Source organism: Copadichromis virginalis, linkage group LG22 (genome assembly GCF_057382275.1).
Source record: "Copadichromis virginalis isolate Kocher_CV1m ecotype Utaka linkage group LG22, C_Virginalis_male_GT1.1, whole genome shotgun sequence".
NCBI classification, from domain to species: domain Eukaryota; kingdom Metazoa; phylum Chordata; class Actinopteri; order Cichliformes; family Cichlidae; genus Copadichromis; species Copadichromis virginalis.
Window position 1 is genome coordinate 19,390,738 of NC_140638.1, and position 19,818 is coordinate 19,410,555.

Here is a 19,818-nt window from a genome sequence, read left to right on the forward strand (position 1 = left end):
TGTAAGTCGAGGACCAGAAAAGCCTTATTGGATGCTCTCTTTTTAATTCTCTTGGTGCAATCTTCATATTTACACGTTGTATTCAGCACCATGACTCTTATACAATGAACCCGCAGTCTAACTGTTCCAGAGTCAAGCCCAAAGTTATTGTAAGCTTTGAAAGTACATGTGTGCAATTAATCTGTCCTTATACACTCGCCCACCTGCTGTTACCAGGAGGCATTTAGTGCTGGGTTACAGTATCTATCTTCCCCATGATTACATATAAACAGAAGAAGCTAGAGCCTTGTTGATACTGGAATTTTGGAGAGGGTACCAGTTTTCTTTAGAGAGAGAATATTATTTGATTTAAGTAAAAAAATCAGAGAAAAGGATTATGACTGTTTTGCTTTTGAACATTATTTAAACCCAAATAAATGACAAATACAAAAAAAAAGACTGAGACTGTGAAATTATCAAAGTACAATTTATGCATCTTTCCATTTATAAGTTTAATTTAATCATATAGTCCATTAAACAGTTTATTATTGTGTGATTCTGTCACCTGCCAGAGGTAGAAATTAAGGAACAAAGCCATCAGTAAAGAGAAGAGAGATGATGACAGCAGAGGAAACAGAGGGGAGAGAAATCTTGTGTTTTGTTAGGCAATACTAGGTTTCACCTCAATAATTCATGATGTGTAATAGGAGGGTCCCACAATCTGTGGAGGGACGAGGGGAGGGTGAAGGTGAAGGCAAGGGAACATGAGTAGGAACAGAGGTAGGAAGGCTACGAGAAGCAACGTAAATGAAAGCGGGGCCGACAGCGTGTCAGAGAAAGTTAAAATGAAGGGTACTGATAATAAATAGAAAGCCAGAGAAAATGTAATAAAAAACAGAAATAAAGCAAAAAAGAAAGTAAATCAGCACATTATAGACATCTGAGAAAGTAGAACAAAAGAAAAGGAGAAACAGAGGGTTAAAAATAGAAAGACAAGGGTTATTATCGCATTATATGGACGTATCAGACCGCAGGATGACTTGTGCTAGAGTATGGTGAGACTGGGCTGCTCCACCAAGAAACTTTCTGTGAGAGCGTCAATGTTGTGACAGAGACCATGAGACGGCACTTTTTAAACACCGTGATGTGTCGCCTAGCAGCACTTGATGAACGTCAGACGCCTTTAACACATTTACCTCAGTGTCGCTCTCAAACTCGGACATTTAAGTGGCATTTAAAGCAGCACGACCTGAGGAGGCTGTTATGTGCAAACACCCTCACCCAGGATCAGGACTGGGCACATTAGAAACTGGGACTGTTGTGGAGGGCCGAACCCTAGGAAAATAAGCCCCCATCCCTGCATTACACAGTCTGATCGGGTAACACTTTTACATAGTTTTTATTTGGTTATTAAAGTCTGGTTAAATACACAGTTTAATAATTAATGCATTTACCTTTTTCTTTTTTTAAAAAAGAAATAATTTAAAGTTGTAAAAAATGTAGCCAAATTTCTCCACTCTCCAAGACAACTCTCTATTTGACTCATCTTACTTGTCATGATTGTAACAAGTTTGTAACAAGCTCATCATTATAATTTCAACCTCTTACAACTTACATAATGGAGATCTGTTATCATTCTGTGGTTCTACTAGAGTTCAAAGAAGTCCCCATTTCTTTCGCTAGGCCTTGGCACAGCACATCACTTATCGTCTGACCAGCTCCTGGTTCGAGAGCCATACCCGCTACCTTTCAGCCACATTTATTCTGATTGGCTGACCCTTGTCAAAAGAAGGCTTGAACAGCAGGTGGGTGGGGCTTGACCGATTGCGATTTATTAAACTTATCAGCAAATAGCTGGTACGTGACATATAATATCATCGTGGTCTTTACTGCGCTCACCTTCATCATACAAAAGAGCAGAAAGGGACTGATTGGAGCGGTCTGAATCAGGGCTTACCTGCACATGCTGAACAGTATTAATTATGCTTCAAGAAAACCAAAACGTGCAAGTACTAACAAGACCTTTTTATCCCCCTATATCCACAAAGACCAAGCAAAACGCAATGTAAATGTAAAAAAATCCTATCATAACACATCTGGTCACCCAAGCTCTTGTGTGCCTGAAGTGTGTCTGCACCACAAGGTTTCACGGTATCATGTGAACTATTAGTGTGGGAGAGGTTTCATGTTTATTGCTTTCGCATGAGAGCTTCAAGAATTGTATATGGAGAGATCAGTAACTTTGTCTTTGTGTGGGTGTGTCTGTATTAGTCTGTGTGCTGGCTGGATTTCAAAAGAACCCCTTCAAGCTCTTCATCTGATGCCTCTACAAAGGGCCCGCCTAGCTGCAGGGGTTAGTGTCTGTGTATATATGTGTGCGTGTGTGTGTGTGCGCGCGTGTGTGTGTGTGTGTGTGTGTGTGTGTGTGTGTGTGCGTGTCTTCAAATAGACCACCATCTTTTATTTGAGTTGAGACAAAAGGCCACAGTCGTGCTGCAGAGGACCTAGAGTTATTGTCGCTCTAAAGGTGACACCTTTAGACATCTACACACAGTAGATGTTCACGTTACACTTATTGTGAGCGTACATACAAAACACACCCTGTAGTTAAGGTAAATCAACTATGAACACCATCTGACGCTTCATGTTCCAAATATGTTACTTTAACTTGATATGATTGAATTAACGATACAGAAGTGTGCATAATAGTAGTTATTACAGCTCAGTTACCTTTGCACTATTACTGCTGGCATAAATTAAACACTTCAACCATTTAGGAGGTTGGAAAAAAAAAGAAAACTCGCCTGGCTGGGAATCACTGATGAATAGAGTGTCAACACAAAACAGAGCACAGTCCCAAGAGCCATGAAAGGCATAACAGCAAGAGTACACTTAATCTTAAAATCTTCATGCTTATTTAGTTGTTTTCCCATTCTTCCACAACACACGTATACCTAACACCCAGTCGACAGGAAAAACCACTGATTGGAAGACAAAGGGCTGAGAAAAAGGCTTCAAATAAAGGACAAAGACATAAAGGGTAAAGCTAGGGAAAGGGTTGAGAAATGTGGCATCAAGATTCAAACAAACAGGAAGCGTCACGTTCTGAGGGACTTCGCATACCAGCAAGACAAAGAAAACAATCTAGCCAAGTCATTTTTTAAAAATATTTTTATTATGTAATAGACCATTTTCTAAAATTTCTAAAGTCTCTGTGCGACCCATGTGCCTCTCAGCGGGCCTCTGTGTCACAAACCGCCTTCGCTCACACAACACTAGCAGGATATCCTGTCAAAGGTCGCTACCAGCTGCTCGTAGCAACTCTCAGCAGCAGCCAGCCAATCTCTTTCAAGGCAGTTATGCCGCTAACACCAAGCTGACTTTTGCATTTATGAGTTTACATGTGCCACTCAATATACCATCTCTGTGTTTTTTTAAACATAAATCTACACACACAAGAAAAGAAATGAGCATGGAGCTATGATGCACCACCAAACACAGAACAAACATAGCCTAAGTATAGCGCTCGGAGCAGAGCAAGGTGGCAAATTAAGGTAAACAGGTGAATCAGAAACAATTAGAGGTACTTGGATGATATTCTGTAAAACCAAGTAATAAAAACACGGAAATTATTAGTGATGAGGAGACAAAAAAAAACAGAGACAGAGAAATAGAAAAAAAATCTAAGGCAAAATTAGGCCCCAAAGCACAAAACTAATCCTTAATGTTTATCGTGAGGGAACATTCATATTGCCAAGTAATTACTTTCCAATGCAGCAGATTTATCAGCTGTGTAAGCATACACTTTCTTTAGCCAATCCAAAATCATAAACTACTGACACCACATTTCCATCCCACCAAATTACGAGGCCACAAGGCTCAGCTGTCTTTAAACTCGTCCGTTCTTTGACAGCGCAATTCTTCTTTGGTTTGCTGGAGGAAAACCCACGAAAGTTCCCTGTTCTTGGAACAGACATACCAAGACTTTTACCACTCCAGACGGCAAACATCCTACCGCACAATGGCCGTGCTTAAGGAGGTGGCACACTGGAGATTAAAGGAGGCAGGGGAGCACACGGAGCCACACCCTGAGGCCTACTGCATCCTGTGTAGCCTTTTAAAGAGTGAAAAGTACTGAAGACTTGAGGACTCACCCGCAAGACATCCACCAGTACTCTTAGCTTTCTTCCCAATCAACCTGCTTCTTGTGCATGCGACTACAATAACAGGATGGAGAGGGCGACTTCGGTGTGACAATCTGCCTCCAAGTAAAGTGACTTCAGCATCACAAGCCACAAACAAAAAGTTCACCACGGTCTGTGCAGTGCTTCGCCTGAGGCAAAAGAACAACCGACAGAGTGCTGAGACAGAAGGAGGAAGTAGAGGAAGTAGGCGTTTTTCGAGTGAGGAGGAAACAGGTCTGTCTGTTAAAGAAAAAAAAACGGTAAATTCAAAGATAAGACGACAACAGCCGAGAAAACTTAAAGCTCACATGCAAGGAAAGACAAACAATGCATCTGTTTCAAGCCTAGGAATTAAAAACACACTCAGTGAGGTGACAGGATTACTTAAGGGTAATTATAGCTTATGAATATGCCATCAGTGCCCCCCTACTCCAGCTCCACTGTGTTAGTCTAAACTGTTGAAGCCTTAATAGCCATCTACAAGCACAACAAATTAAGCCCAAGACTTATTCTGTGTGTATATGTCAGAGTAGACAGCTAACCTATCAGTGACATTTAGCACGCCAAAAATAAAGAGCAAGGTTCGCCCTTGTTCAAGAGCCAAGCTGCTGCTGCATCTAAAATGTTGGCATTAAAACATGGGCTGAGAGTAACGATGAATTCATGTATGGATTCAGATATCATCAACCAGTGCAGCTCACACTTTCACTTCCACCTCTCGCTCCCCCTAATTACCACAGTCTGCAACAACAGAGTGACTCAGATGTTTTATACTGTCACAAAAGATCGCTGATCATCAGGCCAAACGCCTAAATTAAACATTTACAGCTTGTGCAAGACGATGACATCTTCATCTCCAGCTGAGAGCTCAACAGGCCATCTGTGCAAGCGACACATACAAAAAACAGATGTTTGCTCCACCCAGGCTGAGGTCAACTTTGGTTAGAGTCAGCCCCATAAATACAAACAGTCGGGACTCTCGGTTCTTCCAGGGAGCCTCCGAAAGGCGAGCGCCCAAGCGGGAAAACATTTCAGCTCAGCCACAGCGGTGAAAACAAAACATGCCAATTGAAATATATCATATCCTCATTTAAGTCTTTCATGTTCCAAGACATGGAAATATGACCAAGATGACAGGCCTGCATGCGAAATGAGCGGTCATGTGATCGGCCGTGCCGTCAGAGCCTAACTTGGAAACTATCCTGACCTGAGGAAGTGAAAATATTTAGAGGACCTATGTCCTGGCTATAGAGCTAAGAATATCTGGGATATACTCCGACTGTCAGCAAACTGTGACAGAGGGACGAAAGCTAGCAAAGAGAGAAGCACGCCAGAGCTTTATTAATCTGTCCAAACTATCTAAAATCCTCCTTGAATGTCCTGACTTTGTAGTCGCTTTAAGCCCTCATGATTCATCCAGGATGCTACGACATATCTGTCGAGGTTGGCGAACGTGACATTTCTTCCATGTCACCATCTGCTGACTAAAACTCAAAAACTGCACAACACTACTGAAGAAATTACACCACCCCATTCTTTCAGAGTTAAAAGTCTTATGATCTGAAGTCAAACTCTAACGAGCTCATTTTGGCATATTTCCACAAATGCAGTTAATATGCAAATCTCTCTTCCAAAATGGAACAAAAAGTCCAAACCTACACAACCTCAAAAAAAAGGAAGAAAAAAAGAAAGAAAAAAAACCACAACGAGGTGGAAATATTTATGCTCGGACCTTTCTGAGCATGTGGACAGACAGCATTTCAGTAAACTATTTTGTGCAAGTGTTTTGAGACGTTTACGTAATGATGAACAAGAATTTAAGCCGCCCGTAAATGTTCCTCGTTAACAGAACAGAAAAGGCGCTAAATGGTACCACCCAAAATTTAAGCATGTAAGTGACGAGGGGGTCGATACTCAAAACTCTTGATTGACCTGCTGCAATGTTTACACATACATTTTTTTTTTTTTGGTTAGTTGATTTTATGATCTCTGTGTTAGATCTGAAATGTGTCGAGTTTATCCAAAAGCAGCAGACTGACTGAAGCAGTCTCCTCTGTTTGTGGCTCTAGTCTTGGGCCATTCAGCCTTAGCTGGTTTTTTAAAAAGTGGTCTTGAGCAATAGTTCTGCAGACTTTCAAAAAGCCTTTTTTACTCACTTTCCTACCAGAGCATTGTCAGTTTAATGTTGTGAGGTTGTTTTTTTTTTGTTTGTCTTTTAAATTAAGCCACTTAACACTGAAGCACATCAGAGCACATAACTCCACGGGATGAGCTAGTTTTGTGTCTATCTTTGGGGACTTTTGTAACTAGCAGCCTATCACATACATTTATTTTCCCCCCACTTTTTTACCTGAATTTACTAACAGTCTCAAAAATAACAATGTTTCACAGGCATAAAATAGTATTTTAACACCAAAAAGGTGATTCCCTATTATTATTAAAAAGCTTGTACACTTAAAAAACTTGTATGTTTTTTGGATGGTTTGCCGAGCGCCCTCAATAATTTTGAGGAAGCTGGACAAACAGAGGACAAAAGAAGAAGTAACTATAAATAACTGTTTATACCAGACGAAAATACACACAGTCACAGCAAGACTTCAGACACAAAACCCCGAGGCTTTCATTATTATATCTGGAGACTTTAACCATGCCACACTGGATTCTACTCTGGCTGCTTTTCACCAGTTTGTGAATTGTCCCACAAGGAGCAACAGGACAATTGACCTACTGTATGCTAATGTGAGAGATGCATACAGAGCCACCCCCCTCCCCCCACTAGGGAAGTCAGACCACAACCTGGTTTACCTACAGCCACAATACACACCCCTCGTCCAAAGGCAGCCTGTCACAACGCGCTCCATCCGGAGATGGACCCCAGAAAAGGAGGATGCTCTGAGAGACTGCTATGACACCACAGACTGGGATGTGCTCCTGAGCCCACATGGTGAGGACATAGAGGGGGCGACACACTGTCTTACAGACTACCTCAACTTTTGTGTGGACACAGTCGCCCCTGCTAAGACGGTACGGTGTTATCCTAATAACAAACCGTGGGTAACACAGGAAGTCAAAGCTGTCCTCAACATGAAGAAGAAGGCTTTCAGGAGCAAAGTGAAGGAGGAGATGAAAGCAGCACAGCGGGAGGTGAAACGCTGCCTGAGGGAAGCAAAGGACACCTACAGGAGGAAGGTGGAGCAGAAGTTGGAGAGGAACAATATGAGGGAGGTCTGGAATGGTGTGAAAACCATCACAGGCCACAACACCAAGAAAAGCACAGTGGGGGGGACTGTGGAGAAGGCAAACGAACTCAACAACTTCTTCAACAGGTTTGACCAGCCCACAACCCCCCCACCCTCACCCTCACCTTCACTACAGAGTCCTCTCCCCACTCTCCTGCCTCCCTCACTTCCCCCCCTTCCTGACACCATGACACCCCCCTCCTCCAATCCCTCTCTCAGCAGCAAGACATCTCCCCCCCTCCCCTCCTCCCAAACATCTCCCAGTGTCACAGTGGATCAGGTCAGGAGGCAACTGAGGAAGCTTCGCCCCAGAAAGGCAGCAGGCCCAGACAAGGTGTGTCCTAGGATGCTTAAGGCGTGTGCTGCTGAACTTGGGGAGCCGCTACAACGAGTCTTCAACCTCAGTCTGCGACTGGGGAGAGTGCCCGCCCTATGGAAGACATCCTGCATCGTCCCGGTCCCCAAAAAGAACCGGCCCAATGAGCTGAATGACTTCCGACCGGTGGCACTGACGTCACATCTTATGAAGACTCTAGAGCGGCTCTTCCTCAACCTCCTCCGACCACAGGTACAACATGCCCAGGACCCACTACAGTTTGCATACAAGGTGGGTGTCGGAGTGGAGGATGCCATCCTGTACCTCCTACACAGAGCCCACTCACACCTGGATGGGGGAAAAGGCACGGTCAGGATCCTGTTTCTTGACTTTTCCAGTGCCTTTAATACCATCCGGCCCTGTATGCTTCAGGAAAAACTGAACAGGATGGAGGTGGACCCCTGCCTGGTGGCTTGGATCTCCGACTACCTCACCGACAGACCACAGTACGTCAGGCTGAAGGACATCACGTCTGACACAGTGGTCAGCAGCACAGGAGCACCACAGGGAACTGTTCTGTCCCCTCTTCTCTTCACCCTGTACACCTCTGACTTCTGCTACAACTCTGAATTATGCCATATTCAGAAGTTTGCAGATGACACAGCCATCATGGGGTGTATCTGGGATGATCAGGAAGAGGAGTACAGAAGTCTGGTGAGGAACTTTGTCGCATGGAGTCACACAAACCACCTGCAACTCAACACCTCAAAGACTAAGGAACTGGTTGTGGACTTCGGGAGGTCCAGAGAAGGTCCACTGCCAGTTCAGATAGAGGGGGAGGAGGTGGAGGTGGTCAACAAGTACAAGTACCTCGGGCTGTGGGTGGACAATAAACTGGACTGGTCATGCAACACAGAGCACCTGTATAAAAAAGCCCAAAGCCGACTGTACTTCCTCAGGAGGCTGAGGTCTTTTAACATCTGCAGGAAGCTCCTGAGGATGTTTTACCAGTCAGTGGTTGCTGGAGTACTTTTCTATGCTGTGGTGTGCTGGGGGAGCAGCACAGCAAAGAAGGACTCATCCAGGCTGGAGAAACTGATCAGGAGGGCTAGCTCTGTGGTCGGCATGAAGCTGGACACTCTGGTGACAGTGGCAGAGAAAAGGACATTAAAGAAACTGATGGACATTATGGACAATGCTGGGCATCCTCTGCACACGGCCATAAACAATCAGAAGAGTCTGTTCAGTGACAGGTTGCTTCTCCCCAAGACAAGAACTAACAGACTTAAAAACTCCTTTGTCCCACACGCCATCAAACTGTTTAACTCCTCTCTGGAGGGGAGAGGGAGGGGAAACAGGAGGACAAAGGAGGGGGGAACAACTAAGCTGCAGTGCCTCTGCACCTCACTGTACAATACCTTGTGCAATACTTTTTGTAAATAGTCAACAGTGCAATAGACTCAATACTTGAAATGTGCAATTCACTTGTATTTTTATTTTTTATTCCTATTTATTCTATTTATCCCCTTTGTATATTTTATTTATATTTGTCTCTGTATTTATATATGTGTGTGTGTGTGTGTGTGTGTGTGTGTGTGTGTGTGTGTGTGTGTGTGTGTGTGTGTGTGTGTATATATATATATAACAGTTCTGTAACTGTAACTTCGGTCGTTGCTGTGCTTTTTTTGGAAGTCGAATTTCCCAGAGGAACCCACCCGAGGGATTAATAAAGTTCTATCTTATCTTATCTTATCTTAACAGTAGCTGAAAATTAAAAAATAGGGGAAAATCCAGTGAAGACCTGACACCGGATACATGTGGCCCTTCAGTTGATCTGTGCACTGAAGCCTCATCAGAAATAGTGTCAGGGGAAGGGTGACTGTCAAAGAAGGGAAACAGGCAGAAAATGATGAGGTATGCTAAATTACACAAGAACTGAACTGAAAATCAACAGCAACAAGTCTTATGGAGTAATGAAACCAAGTTTGAACTGTCTGATTCAAATTGTCACTGGTATATATGGAGGTGATGAAGAGTTTACATGCATGACAATGATCCCAAACACACAGAGACTGCAGAAAAAGCATAGCTGGATATAAAAACACACACTGAAACACTATCGGTCATGGATTGGTCTCCCCAGAGCCCTGACCTCAACATTATTTAAGCAGTGTGGGATCATCAGAATGGAGAACAGAACAAAAAGCAGCCAGCATCCAAAGAAAAGCTTTGACTGTCCTTCATGAAGCCTGGAGAACTATGGACTAGACTTTTGCAGAGTACTGTGAGAGCTTAAAATCAGCTATTACTCAGCGGAAAAACAAAGAATTTGGCATATTAGAATACTAATAATTTAAAGCTGATTGTTTCATTTACCAGCTATGCTGACCTATTTCTGAAAAGTAAACAGAAGTTTTCACATACATAGCAGCAAGATGTTGATTAACAACAACACATGGGCAAATATTCAAAACAAGTGTTACTGTTTATAAAATTCAGGAGCTGGATATCAGTCAGCAGCTCTATGACCATGGCCTAGATAACCACTGTTTGCGAGGAATGTGAGCTTGTGGATGCACTTCTTTCTACATGGTTGTAGATCAAAGCGTTAACTGAAAATTTAAAGCAAATGCAGGTTTTAAATAAAGTCAGGGAGGTGCTGACGTCATCCAATTGACTGGTGTTTCAAAAGCTTCTTTTCTTATTCACAGACTTTCTCTTTTTTAAACATAAAATGAATCGGCACATTCCCACATTGTGCTTGCAGAGGAGGTTGTCAGGCCAAGATAATTCCATAACACTTCGGGGGTTCATCTATTATTCAAAGCCACATCCACACTTATTCCACTTAAGAAGAGTAACACGTTTCACTTGCATGATCAAACTACAGCCGTAAATGAACACAAGCTATTAGCCTGCAAAAAAAAAAAAAAGAAAAAGAAAAGAGGAAAGTCCTGGGGTTTGAACGGGGCACTGAGAAAGAGACTTCCTGCTTTAGACTCTAAACTAGATAAAATGCAAAGAGAGATAACCTGTAATGGAGTTATCGTGCACCAGTAGACCATTCTTACTGGACAAAGAAATGAATTACATCTTGCCAGTCCTTATCATCATTAACAATGCTCCATGCATGCATATGCTAGGTCTGTAAACCATCAAGATAAACAATAATCTACAGTTACGCGATGACAGCGTCAATCAAAGTAATGTTATTAGAACACAAAAATATAGTCGTCATTATTTTTCTACAAATGACGCTTTTAAAGCAGTGTGTCATCAACCGATTAGACCACAGAGAATATTGAGGGTGGAGATGAGACGGAGACAGACGATCTGCTGTGGTGGTGACCCCTAAAGTGACCCGCCAGAAAAAGAAGCAGAAGCAGAAACAGCAACAGTCTGCAAAACCACAGAAGCAAAATTAATAGGAACAAAATTTTCGACAGCAGCTCCTTAATTGGTCCAAACGCAACTGGGCGTATTTTAATGCAGAAAATGTCAAATGTAAATACAGTGTTTTAGCTGAGTTTCACTGCCAAGTTTTGTGCAAGTATCCACTTATTATCTTATGAATAACAATGACTGGAACATCGTTGCACACGCTAATGTGCTGCTGACTCCTTGCTTGTCTGACAGTAGTAATAGCACACAGGTTCAGGGGCAATTGACTAAACCTGTGTGTGCAGCACACCAGACAGGTGTACTGTAAACCCAAATAATCTAAATACCAATTAAAAGTGGTTTTTGTTTGTTTGTTTGTTTTTTCCTAATTCAGTCTAAGTGTGTGCATCTTGGTCCTGTGATAGATGAGTGATAAGTCCAGGGTGTACTCTGCCTTGATAGAACAGCTGGAATAGTCTCCAGCCTTCCTGCAACCCTGGACCGCATAAGTGGAAGGAAATGGATGGATGGATGGATGTCTTGTGTCAGTAATGTGTAGTCAGGAAAGCATTCAGCTCTTTTATCTAAACACAGTCAGGCTGAAAAAAATATGCATGCAAGCACTTACTGCACTTAATATGATCAAGAAAGACAGGAAGAAGATGTTTGTCTGCTAGAGTCTGCACTTATCTATTAATATTGCAGCGTGCATGTCAAGGAAGCTCAGAGCTTGCAGTTCATAATTATGCCTGTTCTGTTTTCATGACTGTTTTATGTTTGTTCCATTATGCTTACAGTTTATTTTCTCAGGCTTTATTTATTCCCTTTATGTGAAGAAAGTGAGCAGTGACACCATTGTGCATTGGGGTTTTTGATTATCGGCGTGTTGACACAGATAAGAGTCTTATGCGACTGAAATGGAGGCAAGTCGGCTTATTTTTTAGGTTCACATTTCATTAATTTTAAAAACTGATAGAGCCCCAGGTATTTAACCCATAGTGGGCTTCTCCTCTTGGAGGTTGCCCTGTTCACACCTCTCAGTGATACAGGCAGTGCCATGACCTGGATGACTGACAACCCACATGCAGATAAGAGAGTGCAGAGTGATGCTCTGCTCAATTTATTAATAAAGTCTTATGGGGCAAATCTCAAGCTATCGAGAAAAGGTCACCACTAAAGCCTTATGCAAATACATTTAATAACCAGTATTCTCATTTTAATATGAGTAACTGTAAGTAAGTGCCCACTATTATTTAAATTAACAGGGTTACTGTGACACAAAGGAAGAAATTATTACAAATTGAGCTTAGTTAGTATTAAAAAGTTTATTTATATCATTTTTTTAAGCTCAAAATGGGAAAGGTCAAATATTTATGTTAACTAAAAGTTTCTTAAACTCTGGCGTAATTGAAACTCACTTGTACACTATTGTTTTGTGTATAATGATAAATTGTTTTAATTGCCCATATCGTTATCTGTCTGCACAATGCTGCAGTCAGCACTCTTCACAGACCATCAGTCACTCTATCATCTGCCCTTTCTCTATCTGTAATGCATGAAAAAAAAAAAAACACAGTTACATTTTAATAATGCAAATGGCTCAGGCGCTTAACCCATGCCAACTTTAAACTGAGGATGAAAAGGCAATGTTGGAATTTAAGAAAGTAAGTCATGCACTGTACTGTGTTAGCCTTGTTCAGTGCACTAACTGAACAAGGCTAACACAGCGTATCATATGAAGGCTCAATTACACAGGTCTGGAGACTGGCCAGTGATCTCCCGGTAACCTCTGGTTGTCAGGAAAAAAACAGTTTTTGCCAGACGGTTTGCAAGTGGTTGCTGGGTGTCACTGGGTGAAATTGGTTGCAAACAGGGTGGCAGTTCTGGTTTGTGTTGCAGTTTTTTAAGTTTACTTACCACTTGGTGGTTGGTTAGCGTTTGTAGACAAACTGGTGTCACAACCGCATCAATCAGTCTAGCAACCAGAGCAACTGCAAGGAGATTTTTGGTGCAGCACTGTACCTCTTTGCAATCAAATTCATCTACCAGCTACCAGCAACCACTCAACAACTGGTTGGGGATTTAACATTTTGCTCTGAATCTTCCTTCCCATGATTATACTTTTAAACACAACTCTAAAACATAGACAAACAAATGAGAAGTGGCCCGATAACAGATGCAAAAAGTTGCTATGTATGTACTAGAGATGGACCGATCCGATATTACGTATCGGTATCGGTCCGATACTGACCTAAATTACTGGATCGGATATCGGAGAAAAATAAAAAATGTAATCCGATCCATTAAATATCACGAAAGCACCTCACAAAACTTGCAACACGCAGTAACTCACCTCAGAACGTTAGCAGTCGGAGCAGTATGCATCACGTGATAGAGCGGCTGTGGCATGCCGGACCTGTCGGTGGTCTGGATAGCATGTGGAGCTTCGCTAGCAACCTGGCATTTCATCTCCGACAAAGTTATCCCCGAGAGAAGTAAAGCAAGTGTGTAAGTCCATCTCTGAATGTTTGTAAAGCATTCCCACGTTAAGCTTAACAAGCGACTGCCTCTCCTGCTGCTACTTCAATCGTGAAACTGCTTAAATGATCAGCTGATCGGCTTTTCTGTCGCGAGTCCGTCTCTCTTGTTTGTTTTTGGCCCACTTTGCACCAGAAAGAGGAAACCAGCGGCTGAACAACAGCAGAACGTTTAAGCTTGATAAGCTGTTGTTAGAATTTATTTAATATTACTTTCTACACCAGGATCTTTTTCTACGTAGCTGACGCTGGTAACTGTGCAGGGGCGGATCTAGCAAAGTTTAGCCAGGGGGGCCGATAGGGCATGAACAGGGAAAAGGGGGCACAAAGACATACTTTTCTTTCTTATTCTCATTTAAAATGTCGAGCTTTTAATAAATAATTATCTGACACCCAAAGTTTTAATTTGATGTAAAATGAATAGAAGTCAATTACTGTATATAGTGACTATTAAGTCTAATATATACCCTAGTAAGCTATAGTACTTTTTACTTTGGGAAGGTACCATCTGTGCAGTCTGCAATTTTGTTGAAGAAAGATGTTGAATCTATTTAATATTTCTTGAAAAATAATTGATTTCTGTGCATTTTTTTTCACACTGCATCAAATTAAGGTTGATTACGTCGATTAAGCATCATGAGGTGGCGCGTGAGGGGTGGTTCCTTATTTTTTATTTATTTATGTTTGTTGTTGCTGGGAGTTGGAACCCTATTAGTTAGGTTGCTTAATATTTACGCTAAGTACTCTTTAAAATACCAGAATAGGGAGGATGGTGTAGGTCTAAGTTTATTAGATTGATCAGTATTGCTGAACTATGAAATATTTTTTTTGTATACAGGTATAACAGAATAGCTTTAGTGTAGTTGTTGTTTTAAACTTGAGTATGAACTTGCAGACTTGCAAAATGCAGCAAGATATTTTAAAAAACAGTTTTGTTGATTAAAAAACACTATATCGGATTCATATCGGTATCGGCAGATATCCAAATTTATGATATCGGTATCGGTATCGGACATAAAAAAGTGGTATCGTGCCATCTCTAGTATGTACCTTCATCTCTTTACCAATGTAATGAGTAATGACTGAATGTATTTATTTATCTAATTATATCAGGTGTTTACAGCATCCATGCATCATAAACTGCTGAGAAGTGAACAGATAAATATGGTGACCCACTGATCATGAATGAGGTTCCTCACTGCTCTGTGATCAATCTAAATGGAAAGTGTGATATTTTAGGATATGTAAGCGCTTATGAAACATGATCTGCATCATCAAAAATACCCCTGTGTGTATATTTAAATCAGCACTTACAGTGCGCGCTGTCAAGGGTGTTGCATAAGGTGACTATTACACGTTGTTTTTTTTCCTTACTGATACACAATAGGCGATGTGCTCTGTTCAAACACAATCCCTTTTCTCTGTAGATTTAAAAATAACATGCCATCCTCGCCCATTACATAACTCAATATCAGTCAGCACCAAGGTCGGCGGTGAGAGCTTTAAAACAGAAAAGAGGCGCGCAATTAGGTGTTTACCCCGGAAGCCTTTCCACTGCTGGCTACAGGAAAAAAAGTGTGTGCGAGAGTGTGAGAGTGACCTTCTGCTCTTGGGCTTCTTAGCAGCCTTTCCAGGTCAAACACACAGTCTCCACAGCTTATTTATTCCAAACAGAACAGAACAGTAGGACTGAGTTATGGAAATACTTTGTGATCCAATATTGTCTTTAAAAGTAGATCCAAACTTGTAATCTGTCGCAGCGGTAGGAAACATTAAGTTTGCTGGGATCCAGCTGGGTTGAAACCCATCAGTGTGCCGGATGGTTACCACTGCTGACGTGTGCAATCAGCAAAGAGACCTTAACGTCTACTTTAGTGGAAGGCAGGCTTAGACCCTTAGTAATAATAATGGGATGCATGCTTAGAATTATTATAAAAACACAGTACCATCACAAATTCCTCCAAAGAAAATTCCGCATACTCAACCAGTGGTCGGTTCAGACTTCACCATCGGGATTTTTAAACGGACCTCAATGAAATCCTGAGGTTGATAACAGCGGTTTCTGAACCTTAAATTACCTCAGCTAGAGATTCTGGTTAAAGAGATAAAAATGTCAGTTATGCTATGCATGTCTCCAGTCTCCAGTGGCTGGTCTGGCTGTAGGCCCGCAGGGTCTGGGGTGTAATCAACTTACATATTTTGGACTGTTAGAATGAAGCAGGAAAGAGGGGGCTGGATACTTAAAGGAACAGATTGACTACTACTGATGTGACTACATTTATAGTCATAACAGTAGAAATGGCTTTAGGTAAGGTATTCAAATGCACAAGCACTATTTAAATGTCATGTTCTAAATATATTTATTAGAAATAAACGGCTCCACAGAAAACTCACGGGGTGTAAGCAAAGAAAGGAAAAAAAATGTAGTTGCTAGAGTCTTATAATCTCAAACCTTTGATGTTGAACAAACCCTGACAATGGTGCCGACTGACTTTTTACAGTATGTAATAATTGCAGCACAGACATATAACAAGTTATTTATTACAAGCTAACTAACTGCTTAGTGAGACAATATAAGATAAAGCACTCAAAGACCTGAAGAAATTGAAATCTATGGGAGATAGAAGACTGTTTAAAAACCTATTTGGGGAAAATTCAGTGAAGTCTTTATGCTGTGTTTATTAGAGTTGACTTGTGAGGATATAGATGCAGTTCATTTAGATAAATCACTTTACAATAACGGCCCAAATGTGATACCATGATGACTATCAAGTGGGGAGTAGGGATGTCTTCATAACAGAAATTTAGTAGTTGGGATCAACAGAATTACACGATTCTTAATACCCAATTCAATACCAACAAAACAAAACAAATATAGAATCTTACAAAAAAAAGCAATTCTGCAAACAAAAAAAAAAAAAAAATCAACAACAGCTGAAAAGAGAAGATGCTAATATTATATTTTGTTTGCAGGACACTGAATGAAATGTTTGGATGGTTGCCGAGTAGCCTACTATAGTTACTACAAGGCACAATGTTAGTTACATTACATGAGGTTAAGTATTACACGTTAGCCATTGCAAACATTTGAGCCTATCCAACATCTAACAAAAATGGTCAGGTATATTTCAGAATTACACAAGAAGGATAATACTTTGGATGCTGTTAGTGTATTTAGACCAAGTGTCGTTCAGTTTCTCAAGCCAGCCAAACTCGTATTTGTATGATCGTATTTTATAAATGTGAGTTTACATTTGTGAATTAGGCGTACTACAATTATGTTGCAGCAATCATAGCAGTATTAACAAATGTGACCAATGACCATTTTCTAAGTCTCTCATATCAAGAGAAAGAACATCACATGTAAATGTAATACAAAATATATTCTTTTGTCTTTCTGTCTTTTACATTTTTAAAAACTGAGGTAAAACAAACTTTTGGCTCAAAAATAAAGAAATAAATCAAAAAACCACTGCGGAAACGTAAATGTCCGTTCGCTGTTGACAAAACCAAATATGAAATCTCTTCTTCAGCGCCATAAAAATGTGTGTAACAGTTGCCAAAGCCACAACTGTGTGTGATGAAGAAAAGCATTAAAGTGCAATGCTTCAAAAGCGGCAGAGAGTTGGGGCAGAAAGAGTTTGAGCAGAGCTCCCCTCTGACTGATCACTGCAGACAACAAAGGGCTGGAGCCTCAGGGGCCACGCTTCAAGGAACAAGCCATCCTGAAAAAGTTCCCTTGACCCCCATCTGTGTGTGTGTGTGTGTGTGTGTGTGTGTGTGTGTGTGTGTGTGGAGGGTGTTTAGTGGGGATGGTAGGCACACAACAAAACCCTGTCAGGTCACATGACCAAGGCGGGGGTCTATGGTGCTTTTCGATTGGATAGAAAGGGAAGTTATAGAACTAGGTCTATAGTCCCATTGTCGTGCGAGGTATGTGTTGGAGGAGGTGGAAGGCGTTGTAACACAGGGAGGAAACCAGTGCAGCATTTTTCATTCACAAGCAAAAAAATCTAAACCCGCCTCCATCATACAGTGACCTTGACTACTCTAGCAGAACACTGAGCGCATCCGAGCACCTCTCTATCACACAACCCTCCCACCCCTCGCTCTAGGTGGGCGCATTTTAGAGAAGCAAACAACCACGTAAACATTTTGCCTATTTTAAAACACTGACACGGTTGAGGTTATGAAACTGGCCTTCATTGAAAAAACAACCGACCAACCGAATTTAGGACAGGGAACAAGTTATAACAAGCTCCAGTTTCAGGCTATGTTACCAATCAACCCTCGTTTCTGGAGGGCAAATCAATAACTCAGCTTTTCCAAATGCCAGCTAATCTGGCTCATTGAAACTGCCACTGAGGTCATAAAAAAATCCTAACAAAAGCAGCAATTGGATAATTAAATTGCTTCCTGTCGTGTTAAAAAAATATCTTAAAAAGGTAAAACGTTCTTCAAAATTCGTTCAACAAGGTCAGGCTAAAGCAGTCTCTCAAATGTGCAGTTTAGCAATAATCAGCCCTGAAATTTGTGTTCCTAAAATGCTAAAATTATACACCAGACGGCAGGAAAGAAATGCACCGGACAAAAGGTTATTACGGAAAACATGCATACATAACCACAAGCAGCGCACACAAGCTGGAGACAACAGACATCGCACTTGTCTTTTATAGCCTCCTCTGTGAGGTTTCTCATTCATAAAACACAGACGGTAGTTATCTCTTCGCAGCTAAGTGAAAACTGCTCTTGAAGGGTATTCATCTCTCAACAGGATTATCATTGCTCGTAAGGAAGGAAGTGTTGGTACGGCTTCTGTGTGCTAAACAGCAAACAGAAAAGACAGATGCTTTGGGAAGTTACTTGCACACTCAGGATCCTACGAAGCTGCAAAAACAGAGCACACGCACTGTTGCCGACCAGGCGTGAGCTAAGTGTACACCTCAGAATAGAGCAGAGGGGATTATGCAAGAACAATACTGTAGCTAAAGGCTTAGTTTCACTCATTTTGGAGAGAAAAGAGAGCGGCACTGCCCTAGAGCACGGGCAGTATGGCAATGTTATGCTAATTACTGTGAGTGTTAGTCTTAATGTGTCACGCAGCCCACCTTGCCAACAGAAACAACGAGGACAGATGAAGATACTGTAACCAGGAAATATAAGCATAACTTTAAACTGCTCATCTTTCTGCTACTATATTTTATTTTTGCTGCTTGAAAATGTGCAAAGTAGAGAATGTTCTGGTTGTTCTGAGGTTACTGACAACAACTACTTAATACCATGTATTGTATTTCAGAAGCAAGTCTCACCATTCGCCAGCCATATTGGTATTATCTCTTGTGTGGGCAGTTTTATTTAAGGAAATGTCTACATTAACTTTGATTTCAATGGTCACCAGGACATTAAAAATACTGACCAGTGGTACCTCTCAGCCTCCTAGTAGATCCATGCATGGTATCAATTTCAAAATCCTACATTGCCTTGTTCTCAAGTTATTGCATTCACAAGGTTTTCCTACCTCCTTAACGTCAAGGTCACTGAGAGTCAAACTTGTCCAAGAGTTTTAGTAGACACACCTATGGTATCAATTTGAAACTCTCATTCACAAACTTGGGTGTCCATGTCGCCTGCCTGCAAGGCAGGGTGATGACAATACCCCAACAGCCTTTTACGGCTGAGGGATAAAAAAAACAAATGACTCGAATCTGATTTAAAGAAATAAAAGATGGTTCATTCTTTCCTCTGACCCTGATTTCTAAATTATCTTAGTGCAAACTTTCTCTTCTATAACCCCTGTGGTTCAGGTAAGGGAGGGATTACATGTCTGCTCGCCTCCACATCACGTAGATTTAATCAGATGTTGAACGTGAGGGTCCGTGCAGATCTCGGCGTGCCCGTGTGTGTTATTGTGACTGCGCACACTTCTCCGTGGAGAATTTATATTACAATGCACCAAGTACATATTTGCTCAAGGTGGCAGACTTCAAAGAAGTACAACAGGACTAATAACTACTCGGCCATCTGATCTCCAGCTCTTCTTGTCTGCAGCTGAGTAAAATTGAGGCCTTAGGCTGAAAAAGTATAACGGTGTAAAGTTCACTCTTTTACACTATATACGCTGACCGTGTAAAACACGGACGTAGCTTAAACCTGGATTTTATCTGAAGGCCACTGGATGGCGA

The 19,818-nt window shown here is 41.4% G+C and overlaps 1 protein-coding gene across 5 annotated transcripts in view; it reads right to left on the minus strand.

Moving 5' to 3' along the window:
- The window catches only part of elmo1 (engulfment and cell motility 1 (ced-12 homolog, C. elegans)), a 105,675-nt gene that overhangs the window by 69,121 nt on the left and 16,736 nt on the right, over nt 1-19,818 (minus strand). The window contains exon 1 of one of the 5 annotated variants that reach the window (XM_085445138.1): nt 4,134-4,321. The exons of the other annotated variants lie outside the window; for them this stretch is intronic. The gene's annotated coding sequence lies outside the window, so the exon portion shown is untranslated. Of the gene's footprint in view, nt 1-4,133; nt 4,322-19,818 lie in introns of those variants that run through there. 5 annotated transcript variants of the gene reach the window in all.